Raw genomic sequence first — 6,483 nt, 5'->3', positions numbered from 1 at the left:
AATACATTGAGGACAAACGGTCTTTCTGCAAGTAACAGAGCTCTCTGAAAATGAGCTATGCTGTAATGGCTGAGTTCTGCTACACTGGTGTAAATGTAGAGTAACTCCACTCAGGCCAAATCCAGAGAGCTGAAGTTGGACTTGTTAGTTTTAGGGTAATGATTTGAAGAACTGTGGGAGTTGGAATGGTGTGATAATTTCTAACGTGCTGTGCAGTTAGAGATAATGGTTCAACTACTCAGTTTGAACTTTTATTTTGCAGACTTTCCTTAAAATCTGTTAGTTTGCTGAATATGTATTCATTGGCACAGTGAGGGCCCCAACTAATTTGTGTGTGATTTTTATATAACATTTTAATGAGTAATAAATGTATATGGTTATTAGTTGCATTTATAGATTCACAAACTACACAGATCAAATATGCTTTCAGGGATGCAGGAAAAGCAATGTTACCCACAGGAGAAAAGTGCTGTGTATCCAAGCCCTTCCCAGAGATAGTTAAGAATTCCCCATTTACAAATAATTAATCAGTGGCACAGCGGAGTTCAGTGGCTAACTTATGGTTATAGCTCAACTTAGTGCCCTAGATGAGAGTAGAACCCAGCTGTCTTGATACCCACTCATGTGCCTTATCTAGCAGACCATGCTACATCTTCTCAGATGGTCATACACATTCTGGAACATAGGTTTGAATCTCTTCGCTATTTCTAGAGCAAGGTGACCGTTGTATGCAAGTTCTCACATATGATTTACACAGGAGGGTGAGACAGAACTGGGAATTGAACCCACATCTCATGAATTCAGTTCAGTGCCTTAACCAAAAGACCAGCCTTCCTTCCTCTGTATAACATGGGACAAATTCTGCTCTGAATGTCACTCTGGAGTAGCTCTATTGATTGCATTGAAGTCTGCTCCTTTTGCAGCACTGAGGGCCTTATTGTCAATTTGCCAGTAACCTGAGGATTCCTACTAATTTGTCCATGTATTATGTAGGGATTTTAATCAGCTACTGCATGATGAGGTTGGCTGCAGTTGATCACAGCTTCTGGATTCTCACTGCTATAACTGAGAGCAAGATTTGGCCCTGTATCTCCAAGTTTTATGCAGATGAAAAATCCATAAATCAGCCAGTAACACCACAGCCTTCTGCCTTTCAGTGATTTTTTGGAAAATAACCTCTGCTTTAAATGTGCTTCTGCAGGCTGACGAGAGCCATAAAGTTATTCAGTTACTTTATTCCCTATTTTCATTGCCTTTGAGCCCATTGGAGTGAGTTCCAAAAGAGCAATGCAGCTTGTAGCATTGCTGTGATGTATTGGGCTGAATTCAGGTTACCCCCAGCTTCTTTTTTCTTTCTTTTTTTTAAGCAGAGATTTGGCAGTGGCTGAATTCTAATTTATCTGACATTTGGCCATCTGGAGCTGAGCAGGGCTTTAGTCACATGCCTTAATTGTGTGTGTAAAATGGAGCAACATGGGAACAAGGGGCAAAATTTATCTCTGATGTAAATCTAGTGAAATCAGTGGAGTTACACTGGGGTAGAATTGGGGTTTTCAAGTATCAATTTGCTGTACAGATTCTATCTTGCTTTCTCAGCGATAAGGTAGCCTTGTGGAACAATGATGGGGCATTCTGTGTAATTTACGAGTAAAGTGAATGCAAATAGAAGTTTGGAAAGACTGCCTGGTGTTTTGTATGGATTGATCTGGTACTTGTCTGAAACTGGCTAAGTCATTGCCAGTGCTACATTGTCTGAAAGCTGAGCCATCTGCAGTTAGAAGGAGTAAATTGCAATCACTCAGACCCCTGCAGAAAAACCCACAGGGGGAGGTCGGTGCGGAACTCGGGGGATCTGCTAGAGGTACAAAGTAGGGTGACCACCTTTTCAAAATGCAAAAACAGGACACATTCAGGAGCCCTGCCCTCTCCATGGGACAGAGAGGCACTGCAGGGAATCTGGGACAAATGCTGTCCTGGAGTCATTCAGCCCGGGAGCGGGACTTGACATGTACATTTTGGGACTGTCCCATTGGAGCCATACTGCCACAGCTTTCCCACCAGGGAGTCCATATTGGAGATGACTCCCCAACATGGCAGAAACATTGTACAAAAGCAAATGCAGCCTCGTTTTAATTCTGGGCAGAGTTACTGCTCATTGCGGGTGCGGCGGAATGGTGTGTGTTGATCCTTGGACTCCCAAAGGCTATAGAGTGTGGTGTTGTGGAGGCAGCTGACAAACTCCCATGAGAAATGGGTGTTCTGCTTGCTCAGTGGAATCTGAGGTTACAGCATCTTCCAGGATCCAGGCCTAAATGCAGAGCCCACATTAGCCCTTGTGAGGCCTCCCCATTCCGACAGCTGTGTAGCCTAGTTCCCTTCTGTGGCTTCCTTAGCAGTCCACAACAAGTCTCTGCACCGTCCACGACAAAGGCAGCACTGGGTGTAAATCTAAGCCATCATCTACATGATGCTTTTATCTGCACCAGAGGAGTGTAAATTTTACTCTACACAAGCATGTTGCATGCTAACAGGCCTGTATGGACCCTCCTGGTGTGCTAAAAGTTCCCCAGTCCGTGCTAACATAGTACAGTTTGAAACAGAACAACATTAATGTGCACTAGGGAACTTTTAATGTATGCAAGTAGGGTGCACACGGGCAGTTAGTATACATCACACGAGCGTAGACTAAAATTTGCATTCCTCTGGTGTGGACTAAAGCACTGCGTAGATGAGCCCTCAGTCTGTAATCTCACTGCTTTGAAAGAGGTTGTATTCCTCCCTCTTTAAACTACTTTCACAGAGGATCCTGTGTCCTCGGCTCCAAACTTTGTGGCTCAGGCCATCCCCATCTGCTAGAGTGTGTTGCTTTTGTGACTCCTCCCCTCATCTATCAGCTGGCCCTAGGAATAGTCTCAGGTAGGGAAGAGAGAGAGACCGGCATATCTACACTGCAAAGGTAAGACGAAATAACTAAAGGTGTGAAGTTAAAGCACATAAATTAAAGTGCTTTAAACCAGTGTGTGGACACTCGCATTCAGAAGTAAAGTGTATTTAGTACACTGTAACTTAGTTCCCTTAACTTGCAGTTTAAACAGGGGTTTAATGTGCTTTAACTTCACACCCTCAGTTACTTTGTCTTAACTTTCCTGAGGCCTGCTCTACACCTAACACCTAACAATGAGATCGACCTAGCTACATCGCTCAGGACTGGGCTGGTGTAGTATAAGTAAGGAGAAACTTTGAAGATAATAGGGTAAATTAGGCCAGTGTTTAGCCAGCAAAGTTGTTATTACTGGTGGCGATGCGTGAGCCAGGAAGAGCACAGCTTGAGTCTCCAACCCAAGGCGGAGTTTGAAGGGATGGTAGTTCGAAAACTCTCTTGTTACTTGTAACAGACCCAGTTCCATCTGCAAATTGATAGATAAATATGGAACCCAGCATTTTTATGAAGCAAACCTCTCTCTAGCCAAGAACTAGAAAATAAAGTGAGCACATAGGGAGAAGGGAGTGCTTTACTTTGGACGCATTTATTTAGAAGGCAAAGACAAGTTTTCAGCTTTTTGTCTAAAAAATAAGCGGGCAATTTTACAGAGCTCCTTTTCGGAGTAGAATGGCACTTTAAGAGCAGAGCATTTTCTCCTTATTTTAGTTCTGAGGCAATAGCTGATATACCACAAAACCCAAAGAGCAGACTGAAGGGACAACCCGTCGGTGGTGTATTTTTGAGGTTATGCTGTACTTTGTGGAAATGTTGCCATGTCCTCCTTTATTAAAGGGTTAACCCCACTTGATTTACTTTTCTATCACTTCCCCTGAGGTCAGTGCACTTCCAGGTTACAGTTCTAATGAGGCAGCACAGTTTTCTCTCCTCTAAAACCAATGTAAATAGAGAACATCCAGGAGCCTTCATTGCCTAAGTATTGCTAGCGCAATGATCTATTGGCAGCTAACATTTGAAACTTGAAGCTAAAAACAATTCAGCAGATGGGGTTTGAAGGTCATCCAAACATGACTTCAGACCTGCTTGATTCTGCTCTCTGGTGTATCATTGGTATACAGTTTACGATTGTGGCTAGGCTTTTATTATCTATCAATTTCCCCCCTCAGTTGATTGCCTTGTGCTCTGATGGAAGATGAGGGGAAGGTGAGGGAGAAATTTACAGTGTTTCTCTTGCCAGCTTATTTTTTTTAGACAAAAAGCTGGAAACTTGTCTTTGCCGTCTAAATAAATGTGTCCAAAGTAAAGCACTCCCTTTTCTCTGTGTGCTCACTGTATTTTCTAGTTCAGGGGTCGGCAACCTTTCAGAAGTGGGGTGCCGAGTCTTCATTTATTCACTCTAATTTAAGGTTTTGCGTGCCAGTAATACAGTTTAACCTTTTTAGAAGGTCTCTTTCAATAAATCTATAATATATAACGAAACTATTGTATATAAAGTAAATAAGGTTTTAAAAATGTTTAAGAAGCTTCATTTAAAATTAAATTAAAATGCAGAGCCCCCCGGACCGCTGGCCAGAACCCGGGCAGTGTGAGTGCCACTGAAAATCAGCTCGCGTGCCGCCTTTGGCACGCGTGCCATAGGTTGCCTACCCCTGCTCTAGTTCTTAGCTAGAGAGAGGTTTGCTTCATAAAGATGCTGTGGCAGATTGTCTTTCCATCTTTTCAGGAAGCAGGGACGCTAAGCTGTGCTGACTGGGCTACCAAATGGCAGCTTTTAAGGAAGCAAAAGGCTGGATTTATAATGCAGTACTGTTCATTAGTACCTGTGTACCTCAGTGCAAAGAGTCTAGCAATATGTTTGCATTAAGGGTGTAATTCACCCCTTTGCACAGGGTTAGCCCAAGGGCTACGTATCACTTAAATCCCACTTAAGCCTTATTCTGAGAATTGCTAAACACACTGATAAATATGACCTGCTATATATGGCCCCATTTTTAAAAATTATACAGTTTTTCAATGACGTGAAATGCAATCACTTTAGCCAGTTGTGTCCTGACATTGCATACAGTGGTAGCCTCTACAATCATTGAAGTTTGGAATGTCATTAGGAGAGAATTGTTTCAGAAATAAAATCCCAAAGGCTTATGGGATCGTTCTGTACATAGAACCTTTGAAGTTTTTTCCGAGTGATTAGTCATTACACAGCTGTGCAAGGACTAGGGAAAATGGAATTATTCCTACTGTAAATAAATAAATCCTTTAGTCTGGATGGGTCATTTTTGGGCCAAACGCTAATGCTATTATCAGAATGAGTAACATTTCACTGTCTGAGGGGTCCCACTGATTTCAGTGGAATCTAGTAGTTAAGATCCTAGTCAACATGACTAATAGCGTCAGAATTGGTCCCTTTATGCCTGAACAGCCAGACGTGGACATATCATCTTGTGCTGAGCATTTTGAAGTGGATAATTTGCATGCTAATCTGTCGTAACCTGAGGTTTCTGAAATGGCTGCTGACTTGTTCCTTTATGAATTCCTATGTAACATATTTTGTTTCTAGGCAACTTCAGAGAGTCCAATTTTGCAGTATCACAATGTCATATTTTTATTTTTATTTTTCTTCACTGAAACAATATATAACTGTTTCACTTCAGAGGCTTAATGCCTGAAAAATTTAAATAACAGACATTAGTCACATTGCTTAATGTGCTCTTTGAGGGCACTTAGATACTACGGTGATGAGTGCGGTATAAGAACCTGTGTAGAACAGAAAAGAGAACTTGTTTTTTGTGAAGAAGGTTTAGTTTAATGAGGTTCTCCCTCACCTCATTTCTTCCTTCCCACTTCTTCCAGTTGGTGTAGCTGCCCACTGATTTCTATTCTGTTTCAAAATGTATCTGTTTCTCCTCTGAATGGACTTTAAAGTTGCCCAGAAAATAACAAGGTGACTCCACTGAAACAGCAGTACTTGCCAAATGCCCTTACTCACCAGGTTAAGATTAGCATTAAGCATATTAAATAGCTGAAAAGGTACCATTTTAGTTGGTTGTATTTTTAGGTCTCCTGAAGTTGCAGCGGTCCTGTTCTTACTTCAGGTAATTCAATAACAATGCACCATGCTGTGAAGTAATAGCTTCCGTGGAGTTCTGTTGGAGTATAAGAAGGCTGGGGGTCATGTAAATGATTTTTATGGGGAAAAATAATGTTGTCATTTGAATTATTGTTGTGCCGAGGAACCACTGTCATGGATCCTGATCCCATTGTGCTAGGTGCTGTACAAACACAAAGAAAAGGTGGAGCGAGAGGCTTCCTTGCCGCAAGGAATTTACAATCTAAGTACAAGTCATGAGACAACAGATGGATACTGTCAAAGTGGGGGAGTGCAAGGAAACAATGAGACAACATCAGTCATCATGTTAGGAAGTGGTGTGCACACACCAGCAGTGTAACGGCTATCAAATTTTTTTATAGGCATCATGCCAAAGGAGAGTTTTGAGCAGGACTTTAAAGGGGCTTTGTGGATGTTTACTGGGAGTGCCTCAAGC

The sequence above is a fragment of the Terrapene carolina genome, unplaced genomic scaffold (assembly GCF_002925995.2).
Source record: "Terrapene carolina triunguis isolate 2854851 unplaced genomic scaffold, T_m_triunguis-2.0 Scaffold95, whole genome shotgun sequence".
NCBI classification, from domain to species: domain Eukaryota; kingdom Metazoa; phylum Chordata; order Testudines; family Emydidae; genus Terrapene; species Terrapene triunguis.
Note: the sequence above shows the minus strand (reverse complement) of the source record.